This window comes from Theropithecus gelada, chromosome 4 (genome assembly GCF_003255815.1).
Source record: "Theropithecus gelada isolate Dixy chromosome 4, Tgel_1.0, whole genome shotgun sequence".
Taxonomy (NCBI): domain Eukaryota; kingdom Metazoa; phylum Chordata; class Mammalia; order Primates; family Cercopithecidae; genus Theropithecus; species Theropithecus gelada.
Genome location: NC_037671.1, coordinates 59519847 through 59546227, shown reverse-complemented (window position 1 = coordinate 59546227; position 26381 = coordinate 59519847). Strand labels below are relative to the sequence as shown.

General features: G+C 37.5%; 1 protein-coding gene and 1 pseudogene across 2 annotated transcripts in view; one reads left to right on the top strand and one right to left on the bottom strand.

The window, feature by feature from the left end:
* The window catches only part of PRIM2 (DNA primase subunit 2), a 388757-nt gene that overhangs the window by 212578 nt on the left and 149798 nt on the right, over positions 1 to 26381 (bottom strand). The window lies entirely within an intron of this gene.
* On the top strand, positions 8816 to 9323 carry LOC112622733 (annotated as a pseudogene).

The following is a 26381-nucleotide window of genomic DNA, read 5'->3' as shown; positions in this document are numbered from 1 at the left end:
CATCCTTCTAGAAGATTCCTTTTCAGATTTCTTCACTCTCTCCTTCCACCATCTGCCCTGTAATTGTGAATAGCCTCTTCATTCTCCCTATTTCATGCTGCTACCCTTAGCACTCTAATCCAATTTCAATACAACCTTGAATAACTGTCACTATTATCCCCAATCTTTTTTCTGAATGCTAGAATTGTATTTCCAATTACATGCCAGATATCTCCACAAGTGAATATTTCTATGGCACCTCAAACTAAACATGTCCAAAACTAACATCATTGTTCCATACCCTCCAACATCCAAACAGACCTACTACCAACAGAGTTATTTTCCTTCCTCCTCCAATTCACCCAAAAATACATCTAATACCAAATCCCCATGGATTTTGGATCAATTCTTAGCCAACCTGGCAGACATCAAAAAGCTTTTGTCTTCATTTTGCTGCCTTATCTTCTAATCAACCCAGGACCAGCTAAGATTATTAGTTGAACATGGAAGAAGCTGACTAGCAGAAAATGAGTTTATTAAAAGGCTACTAGGAAGCTCACAGAATTGAGCTTCCAGAAGATGCAAAATTATTCTTTTTTTTTTGAGACGAAGTCTCCCTCTGTCGCCCAGGCTGGAGTGCAATGGCACACTCTCAGCTCACTGCAACCTCCGCCTTCTGGGTTCAAGGGATTCTCCTACCTCAGCCTCCTGAGTAGCTGGGATTACAGGCACACGCCACCACACCCAGCTAATTTTTGTAATTTTAGTGGAGATGGGGTTTCACCCTGTCAGTCAGGCTGGTCTTGAACTCCTGACCTCGTGATCTGCCTGCCTCAGCATCCCAAAGTGCTGGGATTACGGGCACGAGCCACTGCACCCGATCGAAAAACTATTCTTAAAGTTAAGCTTCTAAGCAAAAAACAGGAGCTAATTAGTCCTAAAACAGGGCTAATTATTAATAGAAAATGGCCATCACTGCTGTTTAGCATCCCACAGAGTACTAAAGAAAACCACCCCCAATGTGGGAAATCAATCTTGCAACCACCAAAAAGATACTGCTGCCACCAAAGGCAGAAAGTCTCTGCTCACATCCACCACTGCCACCACCAAACATGAAAGCCCTGTGAAGATTCTGTTTCCTCAGTTCCAAATCAAAGTCCTGTGAGGGGTGAGTCTAATCAATGAAGTATAAGTCATATGCTTATGATCTAGTTACAAAAGAGAATGGGAACTTGAGTACTGCCTTCTATATTGGTGGGAGTGACACTTACATTAGCAAGACATTTTATTTATTTAAAAAAAGTTTCCAAATATAAGACTTTATTCAAAAACTGAGGGTTAAATACGAATGCAACCAGTACTACATACTACCCCTCCTTCCTGCCCTCATCTCCAATCCTATAATAAATTCATCCAAAATCATACCAGAGTTTGGTAAATATATATTAACAGACTTGCTGGAACTGGACCCAGCCTGTAGCTCAGAATATTTGGCTGGAGCCCAAATTCCCTGCCTGCGTGATGCCAGTCACTATGCCCTAGGAAACCACACTTTGTTCCTAAGACCAATAAATACTCCCTCCCTTTGTGATAGCTGGTTCCTCCTCCACACAGTACAGACCACCGAAAAACACCTCACTGCCATTACAGGCTTTATAAGTTGGAAATAACAAGAAACTCTTGTCACAGTATCACATACACCAAAGTGAACCCTACTGGACACCAAAACCAACCTAGAATAAGCCTAAGTTCAACATACCCTTTAAATACTAGGATATGGATGGCAACTCCCCATAGTCTAACCACCGCATTCTCCAGAACCAGTCATTCCTCATCAATGGGCACCAAGATCCTAGGGCACGTCTCTCACATCTTCCTCCTATCCTCACTGTCACCATTCCTGTCTAGGTCTTCATAACTTCTTACATGAATATTACAAGAGCATCCTAACAAATTCTTCTACACCAAAGTTCCCCTTGTACCATCACCACCACAATCACACATGCATATAAAATTCACATCAAATACTTGATTCTCTGAACAACTCAATAAAGTAAAAGTAAATACAGAAAGCACTACGGAAAATGTACCCCAAAATAATTAAATCTCAGTATTCTAAGTACATTCCTAGAAGAAAGGAGACCTACAATTTGTCCATCAGCCTCACCCCTTTTACACAATGAAATGTGAGTAGCAATACAAAAGATAATCGGGTTTAGCAAGCAAATAATTAATCTAGTTTCTGACTGGCATGACAAAAGTAAAACATGAAAACTATTTCCTAAATTCCTCTATAAAGACTGTGGACTCAGGAGGCAACCATGAAATATTTAATGAATTAATAAGAATATAAAAACATAGGAAACAGGCCCGGCGCAGTGGCTCATGCCTGTAATCCCAGCACTTTGGGAGGCCAAGGCGGGTAGATCACAAGGTCAAGAGATCAAGACCATCCTGGCCAACATGGTGAAACCCCATCTCTACTAAAAATATCAAAAAAAAATTAGCTGGGCGTGGTGGCATGCCCCTATAGTCCCAGCTACTCAGAAGGCTGAGCTGGGAGAATCGCTTGAACCCAGGAGGCAGAGGCTGCAGTGAGCCAAGATCACACCACTGCACTCCAGCCTGACAACAGAGTAAGAATCCGTCTTACAGAAAAACAAAACAAAACAAACCAAAAACATAGCAAAAATGACCTTATCCCATCACTACTTCTAAGCTTAATCTTTATTCATCCTATATCTTTTTAAGTCGGCTCTAGGATTCTTTTTTTAAAACTTCCTTTTGACTAAAATAAACTTTGTTCTATTTGCATTTCCTCCCTAAAATCTCCCCTACATTTTGTGGTCCTCTGCCTATTTTCTCCATTTACTCTTACTATTATAGCATTTTTACATGGCCATTTTTAAGCCTTCCTATTTATAAGTACCTCCTATTCTCCCTTGTTTGTTAAGGTATTTTTTTAAGCATTTATTTTACAATACAATTTTCCTCAGAGCTGCCTTATGGCTATAAATATTCACACATTTGCAATTAGGATATATTCCTATTAAAATAATGATTTATAATCTTTGTGCTCTAATTGATTAGCAAGGATCTAGATGGCTGCACACATACTTGCCAAAAGAAGAGAAATGCATGCAAGCATACCTCATTTCACCGTGCTTCACTTAACTGCACTTCAAACTGTTGTGTTATAAACTGAACACAATTTGAAGGTCTGTGGCAACCCTGCATTAGATAGTCAATGGGCTGCATTTTTTCCAACAGCATGTGCTCACTTCATGTTTCTGTGTTACATTTTGGTAATTCTTGCAATAACTCAAACTTTTTCATTATTATATCTGTTATGGTGATCTATGATCAGTGATCTCTGATGTTACCAATGTAATTGTTTTGGGGCACCATGAACTATGCCCCTATGAGATGAGCTTCATCAGGAAATATTGTGTGTCTTGTGGCTATTTCACTAACCAGCCATTCCCTTGTCTCTCTCCTCTCCTTAGAGCTTCCCCATTCTCTGAGAAACAATAATATTGAAATTAGTAACTCTACAATGGCCTTTAAGTAGTGATGAGAAAGGAAGATTCTCAACTCTATCACTTTAAATCAAATGCTAGAAGCGACTAAGCTTAGTGAGAAAGGTATTTCAAAAATGGAGATAGGTTGAAAGCTAGGCCTCATGCGCCATACAGTTAGCAAAGTTGTAAATGCAAAGGAAAAGTTCCTGAAGGAAATTCAAAGTGCTAATCCAGTTAACACATAAATGATAAGAAAGTGAAGGCCAGGCATGGTGGCTCATGCCTGCAATCCCAGCACTTTGGGAGGCTGATGTGGGTGGATAACCTGAGGTCAGGAGTTCGAGGCCAGCCCGGCCAACATGGTGAAAGCCCGTCTCTACTAAAAATACAAAAATTAGCTGGGCATGGTGGTGCATGCCTGTAATCCCAGCTACTCAGGAGGCTGAGGCAGGAGAATTGCTTGAAGCCAGGAGGCGGAGACTGCAATGAGCTGAGATCACGCCACTGCAATGCAGCCTGGGCAACAGAGGAGACTGTGTCTCAAAAAAAAAAAAAAGAAAAACAGAAGAAAGTGAAGTGAAGCAGCCTTATTACCAATATAGAGAAAGGTTTAGTGGTCTGGATGGACCACAACATTCCATTACGCTTAATCCAGAGCAAGCCCCTAACTCTCTTCAATTCTATAAGGGCTGAGAAAGGTGAGGAAGCTGCAGAAGAAAAGTTGGAGGCTAGCAGAGGTGGGTCCATGAGGTTTAAGGAAAGCAGCCATCTCCATAACATAAAACTGCAAGGTGAAGTAGCAAGAGCTTCAGAAGCTACAGCAAGTTATCCAGAAGATCTAGCTAAGATCATGAAAAAGCTGTTGTTTAGGTGACTACACTAAACAACAGCTTTTTCATGTGGATGAAACTATCTAATACTGGAGGAAGATGCCATATAGGACTTCCACAGCTAGAGAGAAGTCAAAGCCTGGCTTCAAAGCTTCAAAGGACAGGCTCACTCCCTTGTTAGGGGCTAATGCAGCTGGTGACTTTAAGTGGAAGCCAAAGCTCATTTACCATGCTGAAAATCCTAGGGCCCTTAAGAATTAGGCCAAATCCACTCTGTTTGTGCTCTAGAAATGGAACAATAATGTCTGAATAATAGCACATACGTTTACAGTATAGTTTACTGAATATTTTAAGCCGGCTATTGAGAGCCACTGCTCAAAACAAGTTTTCTTTCAAAATATTACTGCTTGTTGGCAATGCACCTGGTCACCCAAGAGCTCTGATGGAGATATACAAGGAGATTAATGTCTTCATATCTACTAACACAATATCCATTCTGCTGCCCATGGATCAGGAATATTTTAACTTTCACATCTTATTATTTAAGAAATACATTTTGTAAGACTAGAGCTACTATAGATAGTGATTCCTCTGATGGATCTGAGCGAAGTAAGTGGAAAACCTTCTGAAATGATTCACCAATCTAGATGCCATTAAGAACATTTGTGATTCATGGGAGAGGAAATACCAACATTAACAGGGATTTAGAAATTGATTCCAACTCTCATAGTTGACTTTGAGGGGTTCAAGGCTTCAATGGAGGAAGTCACTGCAAATGTGGTAGAAATCACAAGAGAACTAGAATTAAAAGTGGTGACTGAAGATGGGACTAAACAGCTGCAATCTGGTGATGAAACTTTAAAGGATGAGGAGTTGCTTCCCATTGATGAGCAAAGAAAGTGGTTTCTTGAAATAGACTCTACTCCTGGTGAAGATGCTATGAACATTGTTGAAATGACAACAAAGAAGTTAGATTATTATATAAATTTTGTTTATCAAGTAGTAGAACGCTTTGAGAGGACAGACTCTCATTCTTTTGAAATAATGCAGCACACTGAATGGTTGTCTTATTTTAAGATATTGCCAGACACTCCAACCTTCAGCAATCACCACTCTGATTAGTCAGCGGACATCAACATTGAGGCAAGACCCCCCCCAACCAGTAAAAAGATTACAACTCACTGAAGACTCAAATGATCATTAGCATTTTTTAGCAATAAAGTACTTTTAAATTAAGGTATGTACATTGCTTTTTAAAAGATGCTATTGTATTCTTAATAGACTACAGTATATTGTAAATGTAAGTTTTATATGAACTGGGAAACAAAAATTTATATGGCATGCCTCATTGCAATATTCACTCTATTGGTCTCAAACAGAACCTGCAATATCTTTGATGTAGGCCTGTAATTCCTTTTCTTACTTTAACAAGTAAAAGGTGACTGAACAAGTAAATAAAACATCTATCTTTGTTTCAAAGCTTAATTAGTGTTGCTTTTACAGTGTTTAACAAATTATGGCTATCCCGTCCTTCTCTGAATTGGCATAGCTCTTAGATATTGAGTGATTTTTTTAATGCTATACAAATTATCTGTTTATTTGTTCATGTCAAGTAGAAGAGTATATAAGTCACTTACATCAAGAATCCTACCTTAAACCACTTCTAGTCTATACCTCATATGTAGAAAGCACTTCAGAATATTTGTTTACATATTCCACAAATACCAAGTGGCTTTTAATTTCCATTTCTTTAATTACTTGCAAAATACTGTTTCAGTTTCTTGAGGACTTTTAGACAAGTTACTCAGAATAGTTATGCAACACAAGTATTAAGGGGAAATAAATATATGGGAAAACAAGTTCCTGAGGTAAAAGAAACAGAAATAAAAGAACAAAGGCATAGAGGCTATAAAATTTATATGTCATAAAGAAAGGCAAAGTAATTTTAGCTGTGTCAGAAATACCCAACACATAACAGTCCAGCAGGCTGATAGGCAATAAGGCAATCAGAGAACTTTGATAATTAAGAAGCAATGCTTCATCAGCTACTACCATCTAGTTATTCAAAATCTGTGTTACTTTACCAGGTTAGTAACAAAAGATTCATATATGGAATTATTTTGTAAGTACATAAAACTTCCTAAGATTAATAAGATTCCAGTGAAAACAATACTGACAAGTTGTCACCATAATTACATTAGAAAAATAAACAACTCTCATCACTAAATCCTTTCTTTACAAGTTTAAAGGTTTCTATTTTATACTTAATATTTTTCCTTACAAATTGAGAACACATCTCTCCCATTTTCTCTTTTAAGTAGTTCATTCAACAAACACAGAACCAGTATAATATGCAAAGCAGTATGGTAAGCATTAGGGATGCCAAGATGGATCTATGTTTCCCAACTGTCATAGAAATATTCATGTTCTTCAAATAAGTATCATTTGTGCATCCTTTGCAGAAGATATGAAAAGTGATCTCTTAACATTATATATTCTGATATTATTTGGGCTCTGAACTGAATTCAAAAGATAAAGCTCAGGTGCACCTCAATCCTTCCCACAGCAGATCTCAACAGAACTTCTTCCTACACCACAACTTATTCCCCACTTAACCAAATGCTTATTCTCCACTTAACTAAATGACATATTTTGCCTAGTCCACATCAGTGTAGTCACAGCAAGTACCCCTAACTTTACATTTAAGCATTCCGTGCTGTTCATTTGCCTTCTTGTCTATCACTTAAATTTTAATGTGGGACTATTTAAAGCATCTGTACTCTTCAAAGCCCTGGTAATAATGCTAAGTGTATAGTAGCTTCTCACTGAGTACTGCATAAATGAGATAAATACATAAATTCCAAGATACACAGTTGAGAGTTCAAATCACATGTCTACTATAATGTTTTACAACAGTATTAATATATTGGAATATTTGACACTTTGATGATTTTTTAATATTAATTCATATATCCTCCGGTAAATATTTTAACTAGTACACCAAGTTACTAAAGTTCTTAAGTCGCATATTTCAGAATTTGCTACAGCCCCTCCTTTCTATGTAAATGAGTGACTTCCTTTTCGTCTTTACTCCCTGGATGTTTATGACTAAGCACAGCATCCATGCTGACACTCAAGAGTTATGAGTGGTCTATTAGTTCTAATTTTCTATTTCTGTTACTATTATGTTGGGGCAAACATAATTGCAGTTTTTGTATTGTTGAAATTTCCCATTTGCTATTGGAATACGTATTTCGGTCAATGGATTTTATTATAAAGCTTCCTTAGATGTTTTATGGAAACAAATAGGTTATAAATAAACTTACCTACTATGGAAAAGTTATATACCAGGTTTATATTTAAAATTCACATTTTCTTTTATCCACCAAAACATACTTCTATTCAAATTTATTCTCCTCCATTTTTCCTTCTCCCCTAGGTTTCTGTTAGACAACTATCAGACTTACTGTAAAGACCAAATTTTCTGCCTATATCTTCACATAGTTTGAGTTTCACTGCTATTTTCTTCCACTTCTTTCAAATTACTGCTTTTGAGTGGATCAATATCATAGTTGCAAGGCTTAAGTGGTCTCTTTTGCCATGCTCCAGATACCTATTTTTAGTTAACAGGTAGCTACTCCCCAGAAACTTTCATCAATGATAGAAGCCACAAAAAGCAAACTTCTAAGTATTGAGGTTCTTTTATTAAGCTTATGAAGTGATAGTGTATTTCGAAGAAATGCGAACATAAGACTATGGTTCTTATACTCTATATCACTCTATCCATTTCCCAGTAAGGTAATGAAATCATTTAACACAAACTAAAATTACTTTCTCTTTCTTCATGGCATACAGATTCTACAGCCTTATGCTTTGTTTTTCCATTTCTGTTTATTTTATTACAGGAACTTGTTTTCCCATATATTTATTTCCTCTAAATATTTCTGCTGTATAACAATTCTGAGTGACTTGTTTAAAACTTTTCAAGAAAATTAAAAAATTATTTCCCAAGTAATTAAAGAAATGGAAATTAAATGCAATAAGTTACTACTTTTACCCATCATGTTAGCCAAGATATTTATCTGTAAAATCCTGAATAATTGAAGAGTTGAACCACTTTTCTTATATATCATTTGGAGAAGCACAAACTGAAATAGTATAGATAAAAGCCATTCCATAGATATATCAAGAGCTTTAAGACATTTAGACTCTCTGACCCAATAATTTAATTTACAAATCTATCTAAAGAAACAAATCATAAATAAAAACAGAGACTTACATAAGAAGTGTTCATCACAGCATTATATGTGACTGTGGATAATTACTAACAGGGTAAAAGTCTAACATCAATAATTAGATAAATAAAATAAATATATTATAGACAAATATTCTAAATCCATGTGATAGATTACACAGTCGTAAGCATGCTGTTAAAAAAAAATTAGCCTTTCGGCCAGAACCGCCATCTTCCAGTAATTTGCCAAAATGACGAACACAAAGGGAAAGAGGAGAGGCACCGATATATGTTCCCTAGGCCTTTTAGAAAACATGGAGTTGTTCCTTTGGCCACGTATATGCGAATCTATAAGAAAGGTGATATCGTAGACATCAAGGGAATGGGTACCGTTCAAAAAGGAATGCCCCACAAGTGTTACCATGGCAAAACTGGGAGAGTCTACAACGTTACCCAGCATGCTGTTGGCATTGTTGTAAACAAACAAGTTAAGAGCAAGATTCTTGCCAAGAGAATTAATGTACGTATTGAGCACATTAAGCACTCTAAGAGCCGAGATAGCTTCCTGAAACGCGTGAAGGAAAATGATCAGAAAAAGAAAGAAGCCAAAGAGAAAGGTACCTGTGTTCAACTGAAGCGCCAGCCTGCTCCACCCAGAGAAGCACACTTTGTGAGAACCAATGGGAAGGAGCCTGAGCTGCTGGAACCTATTCCCTCTGAATTCATGGCATAATAGGTGTTTAAAAAAAAAATAAAAGACCTCTGGCCTGAAAAATGTTTCTCTTCATTGAGTAGAAGTGTGGCGTCCTCTCCCCCAAAGAAATACTTAAAGCAAATTTTAGTTGTGTCCTAATTCATTATGTAATGTCTTTCCTATTCAAATTTAATGTATTCCTTGCTGAAGGATGTAAGGTAGCTTATTGTGCAACAGATTACTCAGTTGGTTAGAAAATGGCCAGGTATTATGTATGAAATATTTGTACTGGTTCGAAGATAGTCTTAAATCATCAAGGAAGAAATAAAGTAATTTTTTTTTCAGACAAAAAAAAACAAAATTAAAATATTGAGAAAATGCTTGTGAATGTTAAGAAAATGAGTTCCAAACGTTAAATTCCATATTATTTCAACAATAAAATCTACATAATGATTTTGTCTTCATGCAGTCTTGTACTTTCCAAATTTTCTACAAAAGGCCTAGTGTTTTAAAATTAGCATACTTATATATTTATTAAAACCACAGAGCTTTTTCCCTATGTTCTCAAAAAATCTTAACATTAAAAATATTAATTATGAAATATTAAACCAGCTTATAAAACAAACCGAATTAAGATCTATTTTAGATAAAATTTTTAAAAAGAGAAAAATGTTGGCAATTTATATAACTCCAAATATTACATTATTAAATTGTAATATTTATATTATGCTGCTATATAAATTGCATACTTAAGAAGGAAAATACTTTCCAACTCATTAGCAAGGTCAGCATTACCTGATATCAAAATCAGATAGCCCTTATATGAAAGGAAAAGTCTAGATCAACATCCCTCATGGGAAGCAAAGCAAAAATTCAGCAATATATAAAAAAAGATAATATACCTTGACATAGTAGGTTTATCCCAGGAATGCAAAATTGACTTAATATTGTTTTAATCAATGTAATCAAGTACACATTCACAGATTTTTAAAAATGTAAACCATATTGTCAACCCAATAGATGAATAAATGGTCAAAGCATTAGATAAACTTCAACACCCATTCTGTGTTAGGCCATTCTTGCAAAGAAATACCTCAAACTGGTTAGTTCATTTTATTTATTTGTTTTTTGATACAAGGTCTCACTCTGTGGCCCAGGCTGCAGTGCAGTGGTGCAGTCACAGCTCACTGCAACCTCAAGGTCTCCAGGCTCAGGTGATCCTCCCAAGTAGCTGTGCCTACTGGCCTGCACCACCACATTCATTAATCACATTTTTGTAGAGACAAGGTTTCACCATGTTGCCCAGACTAGTCTCAAACTCCTGGGCTCAAGCAATCCACCTACCTCAGCCTCCCAGAATGCAAGGATTACAGGCATAACCTACTAGGTCTAGGCAAGGCTGGGTAATTTACAAGAAAAGAGGTTTAATTGGATCCCAGTCCTGCAGGCTATATAAGAAGCATAGCGACATCTGCATCTGGGGAGGCCTCAGGGAGCTTTTACTGATGGAGGAAGGTGAAGCAGGAGCAGGTACTTCACATGGTGAGAGCAGGAGCAAGACAGAGAGAGATGAGGGGTAGGCGCCACACACTTTTAAATGACCAGATCTCAGGAGAATTCATTATCATGAAGACATCACCAACCATGAGAGATCTGCCCTCATGATCCAGACACCTCCCACTAGGCCCCACCTCCAGCTTTGGGGATTATATTTCAACATGAGATTTGGACAGGGACAAATATCCAAGCTATATCACATCGATAACCAAAAAAAAGCAAATGAGAAACAGAAAGAAACTTCCTTAACCTGATAAAAGGCCATCTATGAAAAACCAATAAGTAATATCACACTTAATAGTGACAGACTAAATGTATGTATTCCTAAGGTCAGGAACAAAACAAGGATGCACACTCTCATCACTTCTATTAAACATCGTAGTAGAGGTCCTAGCCAGGGTAATTGGCAAGAAAAATAAATAAAAGGCATACAGTTGGAAAGAAAAAAAATAAAACTATATTCACAGACTACATAGACATCTATGTAGACAATACCAAAAAATCTACCCAGAGGCTACTAAAATTAATAAGTTTAGCATAGTTACAAGACCTAGAAGAGCCAAAACAATTTTTGGAAAAGATCAAAATTGAAACACTGACTCCACCTAATTTCAAAACTTATTATAAAGTTACAATAATCAAGATAGAGTGATACTGTTACAAGGACAGACATTTATATCAATGGAACAGAAACAAGTACAAAAACACACCCATGTTCAAATTATTCTTTACAAGGTGAAAAATGGAGAATCCAATGAAAAAGAAAAGTCTTTTCTTTTTTTTTTTTTTTTGAGATGGAGTTTCACTCTGTCACCCAGGTTGGGGTGCTGAAGTGCAGTGGTGCAATCTCAGCTCACTGCAACCTCCGCCTCCCAGGTTCAAGCAATTCTCCTGCCTCTGCCTCCTGAGTAGCTGGGATTACTGGTACCCACCACCACACCCGGTTAATTTTTTTGTATTTTTAGTAGAGACGGGTTTTACCATGTTGACCAGGCTGGTCTCAAACTCCTGACCTCAAGTGATCTGCCCCCTGGGGCTCCCAAAGTGCTGGGATTACAGGCATGAGCCACTGCACCCAGCCCAGTCTTTTCTACTAATAGTGCTAAAACAACTGGAAACCAACAAGGAAAAAAAAATCAACACGTCTAAAACTTAACTAAAAAATGGGTCATAGATTTAAATGCAAGAGCTAAAACTATAAAATTTCAAAAAGATAATACAGGAGAAATTCTTCATGTTCTTGGGTTAGCTGAATATTTCTTAATAAAAGTAAACCATAAACGAAAGAAATTGATAAAATAGACTGAACCAAATTGTAAGACTTTTGCTCTTCAAAAGATATTGTTAAAACAAAAGGCAAATCATAGACTAGGAAAAAGTATTTGCAACACGCACACACATATTCAAGATATGGAAATTAAAAGCACAATGAGATATCATCATACATCCACTAGAATGACTAAAATTTAAAACTGACAATATCAACTTCTGGCAAGCTTGTAGAATAACTGGAACACATATACTACTGGTGAGAACATATCTAGCCACTTTGGAAATAGTTTGGCAATTTCTCATAAAGTTAAACATACTTGAAACATATTTATTGGTCAGCCCAGGAATCCTCCTTAAAAGTATTTGTCCAGGCCAGGAGCGGTGGCTCACGCCTGTAATCCCAGCACTTTGGGAGGCCAAGGTGGGCAGATCACGAGTTCAGGAGATCGAGACCATCCTGGCTAACACGGTGAAACCCTGCCTCTACTAAAAATACAAAAAATTAGGTGGTGTGGTGGCAGGCGCCTGTAGTCCCAGCTACTTGGGAGGCTGAGGCAGGAGAATGGCGTGAACCCGGGAGGCAGAGCTTGCAGTGAGCCGAGATCATGCCACTGCACTCCAGACGACAGAGCGAGACTCCGTCTCAAAAAAAAAAAAAAAAAGTATTCATCCAAATATTCACAGCAGTTTTATTCATAATAGCCAAAAACTGGAAATGATCTAAATGTCCATCAAGTGGACATTTGAATTGGGGACTAGTTAAACAAATTGTGGTATATTCACACAATGGAATACTACCTAACAATTAAAAAGAATGGAAAAAAAATTTAAAAATTAAAAAAATAAAAGAATAAAAGAATGAATTACCAATACATGAAACAACATAGATGAGGCCGAGATGGAAGGAGTTTGAGACCAGTCTGGGAAACATAGCAAGAACCTATCTTTACAAAAAATCTTTACAAATTATCCAGGTGTAGCGGTATGCACCTATAATCCTAGGTGCTATGTGGGAGGCTGAGGCAGGAGGGTCCCATGAGCCCAGGAGTTCAAGGTTGCAATGAGCTATGATTTCACCACAGCATTCCACTTTGAGTGACAGAGTAAGACCTTATCTCTAAAAACAACAACAACATAGATGAATGTTGAAAGCACAATGCAGATCAACAAAAGCCAAACACAGAAGAACACATAGTGTATGATTCAATTTATATGGAATTCTAAAACAAAATTATCATGACAGAAAGCAGATGAGTGTTTGCCCAAGTTCAGGGGTGGAGGGAGGAAATTAAATGCTAAAGACTATTTATTGTACAAAAGTACAATAAAATCTTCTGATTTGTCAATTTACTCCCCCCACCCAATCTACTTTCTCATAGCATTTATCATGCATTTATTATGTGGGAGGCTATGTGAATGACATGCCTGGTCAAACCAATCCCCTGAGCCCTATGCAAATCAGACACCGTCTCCTCCAGCCTCTTCATATACCTGGCAGGTTTCTACCACACTGGGGGTCTCTTCTCTCAGCTTTGGAGCCCCCTCTCCCTCTGTCTCTATAAAGGGGAGCTTCTTCCTTCTTTCTTCTCCCTTCTATCTTGTCTATTAAACTTTCTGCTCCTTAAAACCACTGCACATGTATCCATGTCATCTTATCTAATTGGGCATGAGACAAGACTCTGGTGTTCTTCCACTCATCGGAGCCGTATCACAATGACTGGCACATTTATGCTTACCAACACATATCCAAAGTGGAAAAAAAAAAAAAAAGGAATATTTGTGCCTGCTTCCCACAAAGAGGGAGAGGAACATCATTAAAGATCATGAGCATAAAAATTATAGATACAGATACACTGGCTTAGAATTCTGTGACCTTGGATAAGTTACCCAACCTTTCCAAGTTTGCTCCTCTGCAAAGTTCATGCAAATAACCCTCTCATAATGTTGCCAACAGGGTTAAATTGAGAACACATATAATAAATTTAATTGTGTCTGGTACACAGTATGTGCTTATTAAAAAATTACAAACCTGCCTTCACCACCACTACCACCACCATCATCACCCAGCAAGCCAATTCTTCAACTAAAATCAGTTCAGAGCCTCTTGACCTCAAAAGAATGATTTGATGCCACATGAAATTGAAGGAGAAAATACACAGTTTCAAATTCTCTTTTTCTCCCTGCTCTTTACCCCATGTGGTTGTGCCACTGTGTACTGCCTCAGGCCTAACCCAAAATATGCAACTGATACAGATTTGAAGGATAAATACATTCCTTAGGCAAAGTGTTAAAAAATAACAGTGGAGGCCGCTCAGCCTATAAAGTAGCCATTCTTTATTCCTTTACTTTCCTAATAAACTTGCTTTCACACACACACAAAAAAAGTGGAAACATAAAACAATGAAGCCATTTAAGTAAAAAAATCTGTGACTCTCAGTATGTCATTTTCTCAGCCATCTATAAGAAGTAGAGATTATTTCCTTCTTAATATTTTGAACAAAATTCAAACGTAGTCCAAAGGATTAATGAAAATATACTTACAAAACTTTAAGCTACTTAGAAGACTATAAATGCAAATTGTTATTCTCTTTCTTTGAGATTATAGTTGCCCCGCCAAAATCCAAAAAGCTATATTCGTTTTTTCCTCAAAGATTGAACATTATTTCATTTTCTTACCATTATTTTAGCCTTCAATAGTCAATGTTGCAACTGTGGAGTTTTTGATGACACCGTTAAGGAAGATAACATTCGTGTTACCAATCTTGCTTAGCATTCTTTTGTTTCAAATTTATGAGCAAGTAATCTGTCTTCTATACTTTTTTCCAGGTTCAGTTATCTATTTTCTAGATCATTACCCCATTCACACCTCAATTTAGTAAACTCAATGACATTGTTCACCTGGCTGTTTTGCAACACAACAAATATAATCTTATATATGAACAAAATCATAGTGCCACAAGGGACAACCACAACCAGAGCATAAGTACTTTCCATGATATTTCTAAAGTCTCATAACTGTATGTTAGGTTTCTCTTTTAAAATGTAGGCATGAGAAATATAAAATTATAAAAAATAAGATTTTATACAAAACAGCAAGAGTCTTATAAAACATTTCCTTCTACTCTTAGTCCCCCTTTAAAATTTTAAGGGAAACCACGCCTGTTATTCTCAATTCTCTCATTCCTTAGTTATTTCCAATCAACTACTCTCAGATAATTTTCATTTTTTGTTTTTATTTTTTATTTGAACTTACACATTACTCTCCTAGAACTTGTTGGGTAACATTTTCTGCACCACTCCAATTTTAGTACATATACCTCCTACTTAAGTTCACAGGGTTCTCTCCGTCACTTGGATAAAGACAGAAAGCCTTATTAAGATTTTTCATTTCTGAGATACAAGACTCTCAATGCATGTAAATCAGAAGATGGATTCTGTACTCCTTGACAAATTCCTAAACGTATATGTGCAATTAATTAGACAAGCAGTGAAAATTGAAAGTACAGAATTAGAAACCATGGACAGTACTCACTTGTCTGAATGGAGCAAGCAGGAAGATAGATGTCAAGCCTCATTATCAGACAAGGGTATGGACAAGGAAGAAATGAGAGAACTTAAAAAAATTAAGAAGGAAAAAAAAAAGCAGTGGTCTTACTCCCCACTCCCTAAAAAAGACAAGGTCAAGAGAATGCTCACATCCAAGACAGAGCCTTGCAAAATCCAGCTCATACCTGATATCTCTGAAGCTCTCTCTGCAATCCCCAGACAAATCCATCACTCTCTTTTCTGTGATGCCTCTTTACCTGGTATGGACTTCTCTTTTTATTGACCACACATATGATGACTGTTTATATGTCTTCCTGTTTACTCTGAACTGATTTTAGTTGAAGAATTGGCTTGCTGGGTGATGATGATGGTGGTGGTACTGTTGATGAAGGCAGGTTTCTAATTTTTTAATAAGCATATACTGTGTACCAGACACAATTAAATTTATCGTATGTGTTCTTAATTTAATCCTTTTGGCTGCCCCCTCACACACATACTAGGCACCCTGAAAGCTTAAACATACCTATGTCTCCCATGTTTTCGCCTGGCACATAGTGGGTACTCAGGAAAAGTTAGAGGCTATACTACTATGACGAAAATAAATGACAATCCGTTATCAAAGAAAGCCAAACCACACACTTCTTTTTAATATTTATTCTTGCTCTGGGACATAATTATTAAGTATCACAGGTAAAAATGCAGAGCTGGGTGATTTAATATAGGATGTGGCCAATCCTATTACTATGAGAAAGTTAGTTTAATTAATACAGTATTTTACTTTGGTTTAAATTCCTATATGTCACGTGTACGTGTTTGCATATGTCTCTCTCTTGTTCTTGCTCTCTCATTAATGATGAATCAGAAAATTTTGAAAAAACTAAAACTCAAAGGCATATACATAATCATTACTTTACAATGTCCAGTCACTGTTAAAAATTACACCCTCAACACTTTATCAACCTGTAACATTTATATATGCCCACTCCTCCTGTGCAAAATTTCTAAATTAGAAAACTAACAGGTGATGCATCTTTCTTTGTAGTGACTGAAGAAATTTTTGCTGCAGGAGAGTAGAAGTGTCAAAGAACTGAATTTACAAGTACCCCTCCCCCGCAAAAAAAAACTATTTCAGTATTCAGCTGTTTCCTAGCAACTGAATCTGCTGATACTTTCCCATCACAAGTAGGCATAGGTATAAAATCTGTGTTTCAGTGCATTCAGGTGTCAATGAAAGCAACACAGCTCAGTGGAAAAAAAAGAAGTATAAATAATGTATAAAAATATTAAGTATTTTCTAGCCAATCTAGGCTGAAGCTTTTAAAATGGGTAAATATGATTCTTAAGTATGATAAATGATCTGGAAAATTGGAGTTTATTACAAAAAGTATAGGAGGTCTGATCTTTTCCATGAATGAGGAAAGAGAAAAAAATCCACAAAGGTGAACACAAAAATAGCAACCCAAGGATTACTCTGGAGAGTTCAACCATGAAGAATGAAGCTGCTCCTTGCAAGGTAGCTAGACTTTAAACCTGGTTTATGCTGCATCATAAATTTCCAAGCAAAATATAAAATTCACACCTTACATACTGCAGAGAAAAACTGTCCAATGAATAACAGTTTGAACTACTGTAGCCAACTGCAACAGTTCTTCAGGAGTATTCTGAGTTCATAAACATTTGCAATTGGGATTTCAGAAATATTCTGCATGTATAGCACTTCACACATATTATCAGGTATACACTTTACTCTTTCCTTTTATAAACAGTACACTGAGGTGCAACCCCAAGTTACTTTAGTTTTCTCAACAAATCAGGAGAATGCAAACATGCAGCTCTCACAAGGTAATTCATCAGATCTTGAGCACCTACTCCATAAGGCATTGTGCTGGGTACCAGAGATCACTAAGTTGAATATAACACAATCTGTACCCTGGAGCTGCTGAAGCATTTAAAATATGCAATGGAAACAACTGCTTGAGGGTAAATCAGAGAAAGCAGGAGAAGCAACAAACTATAACAGAACAGGCACTGAAATTGAGTTTCGAGAGACATATGGTAAAAGACCCAGGTCTTTCACTAATGAGCAATGTGAGTTCTGGTAGGCCACTCAACCTTTCGGAGGCTAGACATTCATGGGCAAAATGAAGAGGCTTGCTTGGTAAGTTTTATAGACAGCCTCTTAGAAAACACTTTGCTAAGCATTATCATGAATAATAGAACAAGCAAATATATCCATTGGCCTTTGGGAGGTAATAAGATCATGAGAGTTTGCTGCTGCTTTCTCCGCTCTCAACCATTTGAAGGCACAATGAGAAGACAGCCATCTGCGAACCAGGAAGCAGGCCCCCACCAGCCTCCAAAATGATGATAAACAAAAGTCTGTTGTTGATGTTGCCCAGTCTATGATAATTTGTTACAGCAGCCCAAACTAAGACAATATCTATAAGCCTACAGTTTATAGTCTACTTGCCAAGGAAGAGGGCAAGACAGCACACAAATAATTACTACACAAACTCTAAAATCCTTTCCTGCTCTAAAAATTATTTCTATATGATAAAATTTACTGGCAACTAGAAAACAAAGAAAACTTGAAATGAGAGAATCACTAACATTCTTGGCAATAATTTCCATAATTATGAAACATGGAACTGCACAAAGCACTATAGAGAGAAACAAAAGGAATATTCAAAACATCTTAAAATATTCTTCACATGAACTATCCCTATCCCTTCAAATAAACACCTTATATATAGCACTTTGGAATTTTCAGAACTTTCATATACAATACTGACTTCTGTAATGAATGAAACCAGTTCTATCAAAAAGCTAGAATATTTCACTAAAACAAGAAAATAACTTTTACCCAATATTGTTCTGTGAATAGTGCCAATAGCTTTGTTTTTCTAAAATAAAAGTATGTGTGTATGTATAACGTGTAATTTTTCTGGACATACATACACATATGGAGAAAAATATGAAGATGTTTCATATCCCTATTGCTAAAACACACCTCCAACAATAACATCAGTAGTTTACAATGATTCTAAACTGAATATGTGCAAGGGAAACTACTGAAGCAGGGGAAAAAATTATCAATATGTATTTCTAATTTCTCCTTTTTAAAACCCCCATTTTATATTGCCTACATTGGGCAGGGGTAATATTTTAACTGAGGCGACACAATCAAAAGTTGGGAAACCACCAGCATACACACTAAAATTCGAACTCATAGACTTAGTAATACTCACTTTGACAATTTGATCTTCTGCTATTCTTATTCATAGACATTAAACCATATCAATCATACCTCTAAAACCATTCCCCAAACATAGTTATGCTTTCCAGCACCTAACATTTACATCTACTACTCTTTGTAAGCTGCACATCTCCATGTACCCAAATCATTTAAAGCCAGTATCAACTCTATTGTTTCTCAAACTTCTCTGAACTTACGTAATACAGCTCTCAGGCTCTCTTTCACCTTGTCATTGAGTCCTTTATGGACATCTTAGCTCCCCCTACTACAAAGAGAGTTCTTGAGGACCAGGGTTGTATCTCATCAACTTCCCATTTCCCATACCTAGGCACTATGCAGTAAACTTGACATATGTTGGAGAAATGTGGGGTCTCCAGCCTCCTACTACAGGTGCATTTGGGCAAGCAACAGGTCCATACCTTCCTGGGATGAGCTCCCAGAGGAAGAAGCAGGCTACCATCTTTGCTGTTTCACAGTCTTCACTATTGATACCTCCAGGTACTAGAAAATCCAAGGTGACTAGAGACTGGAGTGGGCCCCCAGGATATGGCAGCAGCCCTATGGAAAAGTGGCCAGCCTGTTACGTAGGTGCCCGTTCCCATATTATCTCCTCACTGGGCAGGTCCTCCAGGCCTGGGCCTCCAGTCACCCCCTGCCAGATATATCAAAGCAGTAGCAGCTCTGCAGCTCCCTGAACAGAGCAACCAGGGGCAATTGAAAGCTTCCCTACCACTGCCTCTGCAATGGAACTGCCCTTGCTACCCTCAGACTAATGAAGGAGCAAAGACTCTCAATGCCTTATCCACACCTCCAACAAGCTGCAGTTGAGCCAAGGAGAAGAGACCAGTCCATCTCCCAGGGGTTCCACCTACCCACCCCCAGTGCTAGTCACCAGACAGTGAACCCCTGGCTGGGGCCACAGCACAGGCCCTCCATCCTGGACTGATTGCACTGGGTGATTGCAGACCTGCACCTCTCCGGGGTGGAATCCCCATGAGAAAAGCAAAAGACCCTTGGCACAAACACTACTAAGGTCCCTTCCTCTGCTGTCTCCAAGTTGGGGAAGGAACATAAACACTGAGCATGTCCAGAACTGCACTGGGCAGCCCAGGAGTGCCAAGCTGCAATTTACAGCCAGCACTCAAAGGGGAGAGGACCCCACGCATTAATAGAGAACACAGCTCCAACTGTGAGGAAACATAAGGGAGCCACAAACCCAAGCAAGAGTCTACCAGCTGATTAATATGCCTACAGGCCACCTACTGCATCACACCCCAAAGCTTCAACACCAAAAATAACTTGCTAATATACCCTCCTCTTAAACCAAATACAAGAAATCAGCTTCACATCAAGACACTGCACAAAGTCTTGGCCCTGTGAAAACACAAGAAAAGAAGTACATTGACTTCTTAATAGACTATTGACTACTCAATCTACACTGAGGTTAAAGTAACAGCCACATGCGGAGATGAGAAAGAACCAAAGCAAGAACTCCAATAACTCAAATGACCAGAGTGTCGCATGTTCTCCAAACAACCACACCAGCTCTCCAGCAAGAGTTCTTAACCAGGCTGAGCCGGCTGAAATTACAGAAATAAAATTCAAAATATGAACAGGAATAAAGATCATCAAAACTCAAACCCAATCCAAGGAAACTAAGAATCACAACAAAATGATAAAGGAGCTGAAGGAGGAAATAGCCAGTATAAAAAAGAACATAACACATCTGACAGGGCTGAACAACACAATACAAGAATTTCACAATGCAATTAACAGCAGGATAAACCAAGCTGAAGAAAGAACTTGAAGACTGACTCTCTGAAATAAGACAGTCAGACAAAAATAAAGCAAAAAGAATAAAATGGAATGAACAAAACCTCCAAGAAGTACGGGATTATTCGCTTTTATCCCTGAAAGCGAAGGGGAGAAAGCAAACAACTTGGAAAGCATATTTCAGAATATCATCCATGAGAACTTTCCTAACCTTGTGAGAGAGGCCAACAGTTACATTCAGGAAATACAGAGAACTCTTGCAAGATTCTACACAAGAAGATCATCCCCAAGACACACAATCATCAGATTTTCAAAGGTCAAAATGAAAGAAAGTATGTTAAAGGCAGCTAGAGAGAAAGGACATGTCACCTACAAAGGGAATCCCATCAGGCTAACAGCAGACCACTCAGCTGAAACCCTACAATCCAGAAGAGATTAGGGGCCTATATTCAATAATCATAAAAAAAAACTTCAACCAAGAATTTCATATCCAGCCAAACTAAGCTTCCTAAGTGAAGAAGAAATATTATCCTTTCAGATAAGAAAATGTTGAGGAAGTTCATTACCATCAGACCTGACTTACAAGAGATCTTGAAAGGAGCACTAAATATAGAAAGACTGCTACCAGCTAATACAAAAAGACAAATACACAGATCAGTGACAATATGAAGCCACCACACAAATAAGCCAGCATAATAACCAGCTAACAACACAATGACAGGATCAAATGTACACATATCAATACAAACATTTAATGTAAATGGACTACATGTCCCACTTAAAAGGCATAGGTGGCAAGCTAGATAAAAAAGCAAGACCCAACAGTATGTTGTCTTCAAGAGACCTATCTCTTAATGGGTCTCGTAATGACAACCATAGGCTCAAAATACATACAGGAATATCTACCAAGCAAATGGAAATCAGAAAAAAACAGGGGTTGCAATCCCAATTTCAGACAAAACAGAATTCAAACAAACCAAAAGATTAAAAAAAGACAAATAAGGGCGTTACATAATGGTAAAGACTTCAACTGAACAAAAGACCTAACCATCCTAAATATATATGCATTCAACACAGGAGCACCCAGATTCATACAGCAAGTTCTTAGAGACCTACAAAGAGACAAAGATTCCCACAAAATAATACTGTGAAACTTCAACACTCCATCAACAGTATTAGACAAATCATTGAGGCAGAAAATTAACAAAGATATTTAGGACCTGAACTCAACACTGGACCAAATGGATCTGATGGACCTCTACAGAACTCTCCATCCAAAACCAATAAAATATACATTCTTCTCATCACCACATAGCAAATGCTCTAAAAGCAACCACATAATTGGACATAAAATAATCCTCAGCAAATGCAAAATAACATAAATCATAACAAACACACTCTCGGACCACCATGCAATAATAATAGAAGTCAAGACTAAGAAAATCACTCAAAACCATGTGATTACATGAAAATTAGCATGCTTCTGAATGACTTTTGGGTAAAAAAATGAAATTATGGCAGAAATCAAGAAGTTCTTTGAAACTAATGAGAACAAAGATACAACATATTAGAATTTCTGGGATACAGTTAAGGCAGTGTTAAAGGGAAATTCATAGCACGAAATAGCCACATAAAAAGAAAGATCAGCCAGGCGCAGTGGCTCACGTCTGTAATCCCAGCACTTTAGGAGGCCATGGCGATCAGATCATGAGGTCAAGAGATCGAGACCATCCTGGCCAACATGGTAAAACCCCATCTCTACTAAAAATATAAAAATTAGCTGGGTGTGGTGGCGCACACCTGTAGTCCCAGCAACTCAGAAGGCTGAGGCAGGAGAATCGCCTGAACCCAGGAGGCAGAGGCTGCAGTAAGCCGAGATCGCGTCACTGCACTCCAGCCTGGCAACAAAGCGAGACTCCAAGAGTGTCTCAAAAAAAAAGTTAAAAAGATCTTAAGTTAGCAACTTAATATCACAACTGAAAGAATTACAGAAGCCTAAAAAAATCAGCCCCAAAGCTAGCAAAAGACAAGAAATCACCAAAATCAGAGTTGAACTGAAGGAAGTCAAGATATGAGAAACCATTCAAAAGATCAACAAACACAGGAGTTGATTTTTTAAAAAACTAGTTCACCAGCAATGGATCCAAAACAAGAAGAAATCCTTTATTTACCTGAAAAAGAATTCAGGAGGTTAGTTATTAAGCTAATCAGGGAGGGGCCAGAGAAAGGTGAAGCCCAATGCAAGGAAATCCAAAAAATGATATAAGAAGTGAAGGGAGAAATATTCAAGGAAATAGATAGCTTAAAGAAAAAGCAATCAAAAAATCAGGAAACTTTGGATACACTTTTAGAAATGCAAAATGCTCTGGAAAGTCTCAGCAATAGAACTGAACAAGTAGAAGAAAGAAACTCAGAGCTTGAAGAAAAGGTCTTTGAATTAACCCAATCCAACAAAGACAAAGAAAAAAGAATAAGAAAATATGAACAAAGCCTCCAAGAAGTCTGGGATTATGTTAAACAAGCAAACCTAAGAATAATCGGTGTTCCTGAGAAGAAGACAATTCTAAAAGCTGGGGAAACATATTTGAGGAAACAATCAAGGAAAACTTCCCCAGCAATGCTAGAGACCTAGACATCCAAATACAAGAAGCACAAAGAACACCTAAGAAATTCATCACAAAAAGATCTTCGCCTAGGCACATTTTCATCAGGTTATCCAAAGTTAGGATGAAGGAAAGAATCCTAAGAGCTGTGAGACAGAAGCACCAGGTAACCTATAAAGGAAAACCTAACAGATTAACAGCAGATTTCTCAACAGAAACCCTACAGGCTAGAAGGGATTGGGGCCCTGTCTTCAGCCTCCTCAAACAAAACAATTATCAGCCACGAATTTTGTATCCAGAAAAACTAAGCATCATATATGTAGGAAAGATACAGTGTTTTTCAGACAAACAAATGCTGAGAGAATTTGCCATTACCTAGCCACCACTACAAGAACTGCTAAAAGGAGCTCTAAATCTTGAAATAAATCCTGGAAACACATCAAAACAGAACCTTTTTAAAGCATAAATCTCACAAGACTTACAAAACAGAAATACAATTTAAAAAACAAAAGCAAAAACCAAGATACACAAGCAACAAATAGCACAATGAATGGAATGGTACCTCACATCTCAATACTAACATTAAATGTAAATGGCCTAAATGCTCCACTCAAAATATATAGAATTGCAGAATGGATAAGAATTCACCAACCAACTACCTGCTGCCTTCAAGAGACTCATGTAACACATAAGGACTCACATAAACTTAAAGTAAAGGGGTGGAATAAGGCATTTCATGCAAATAGACACCAAAATTGAGCAGGGATAGCTATTCTTGTATCAAACAAATCAAACTTTAAAGCAACAGCAGTTAAAAGACAGAAAGAGGCCGGGCGCGGTGGCTCACGCCTGTAATCCCAGCACTTTGGGAGGCCGAGGCGGGCGGATCACGAGGTCAGGAGATCGAGACCATCCTGGCTAACATGGTGAAACCCCGTCTCTACTAAAAATGCAAAAAAAAATTAGCCGGGCGAAGCGGCGGGCGCCTGTAGTCCCAGCTACTCGGGAGGCTGAGGCAGGAGAATGGCGTGAACCCGGGAGGCGGAGCTTGCAGTGAGCCGAGATCGCGCCACTGCACTCCAGCCTGGGCGACTAAGCGAGACTCTGTCTCAAAAAAAAAAAAAAAAAAAAAAGACAGAAAGAGGGGCATTATATAATGGTAAAAGGCCTTGTCCAACAGGAAAATATCACAATCCTAAACATACATCCACCTAACACTCAAGCTCCCAAATTTATAAAACAATACAGCAATACAAAACAGTGGGAGACTTCAATACTCCACTGACAGCCCTAGATAGGTCATCAAGACAGAAAGTCAACAAAGAAACAATGGATTTAAACCATACCTTGCAACAATTGGACTTAACAGATATTTACAGAACATTTCATCCAACAACCGCAGAATACACATTCTATTCAGTAGCACATAGAACTTTCTCCAAGATAGACTATATGATAGGCCATAAAACGAGCCTCAATCAATTTAAGAAAATTGAAATGATATCAAGTACTTTCTCAGACCACAATAGAATATAACTGGAAATCAACTCCAAAAGGAACTTTCAAAATCACACAAATATGTAGAAATTAAATAACCTGCTCCTGAATGAACACTGGGTCAAAAACAAAATCAAGATGGAAATTATTTGAACTGAATGACAATAATGACACAACCTATCAAAACCTTTGAGATACAGCAAAGGCAGTGCTAAGAGGAAAGTTCATAGCCCTACATGCCCACATCAAAAAGACTGAAAGAGCACAAATTGACAATCTAAGGTCACACCTCAAGAACTAGAGAAACAAGAACAAACCAAACCCAAACCCAGCAGAAGAAAGGAAATAACTAAGATCAGAGCAGAATTAAATGAAACTGAAACAAGAAAAACAATACAAAAGATAAATGAAACAAAAAGCTGGTCCTTTCAAAAGATAAATACAATTAATAGAACATTAGCAAGATTAACCAAGAAAAGAAGAGAGAAAATCTAAATAACATCACTAAGAAATGAAACAGGAGATACTACAACTGACACCACTGAAGTACAAAGATCACTCAAGGTTACTATGAACACCTTTATGCACATAAACTAGAAAACCTGGAAGAGACGGATAAATTCCTGGAAAAATACACCCTCCGAGGTTAAATCAGGAATAATTAGATACCCTGAACAGACAAATAACAAATAGCAAGATTGAAATGGTAATTACATTACCAACAACAAAAAGTCCAGGACCAGACGGATTCACAGCAGAATTCTACCAGACATTCAAAGAAGAATTGGTACCAATTCTTTTAACACAATTCTGTAAGATAGAGAAAGAAGGAACACTCCCTAATTCATTCTATGACATCAGCATCATCCTAATACCAAAACCAGGAAACAACATAGACAAAAAAGAAAACTACAGACTGATATCCTTGATGAACATAGTTGCTAAAATCCTTAACAAAATACTAGCTAACCGAATACAACAACATATCAAAAACATAATCACCATGATCAAGTGGGTTTCATACCACGGATGCAGGGATGGTTTAACATATGTAAGTCAATGTGATACACTACATACACAGAATTAAAAACAAAAAATCACATGATCATCTCAATAGAGACAGAAAAAGCATTTCACAAAGTCTGGCATCTCTTTATGATTAAAACTCTCTGCAAAATCAGCATATAAGGGACATACCTTAATCTAATAAAAGCCATCTATGACAAACCCACAGCCAACATAATACTGAATGGGGTAAAGTTGAAAGCATTCTTTCTGAGAACTGGAACAAGACAAGGATGCCCACTCTCACCTCTCCTCTTCAACACAGTACTAGAAGTCCTAGCCAGAGCAATCAGACAAGAGAAAGAAAGGGCATCCAAATTGGTAAAGAGGAAGTCAAACTGTCTCTGTTTGCTGACATTATGATCGTTTACCTTGGAAACCCTAAGGACTCCTCCAGAAAGCTCCTAGAACTGATAAAAGAATTGAGCAGAGTTTCCAGATACAAGATTAATGTACACAAATCAGTAGCTCTGCTATACACCAACAGCAACCAAGCAGAGATTCAAATCAAGAACGTAATCCCTTTTACAATACCTGCAAAATTAAAATAAAAT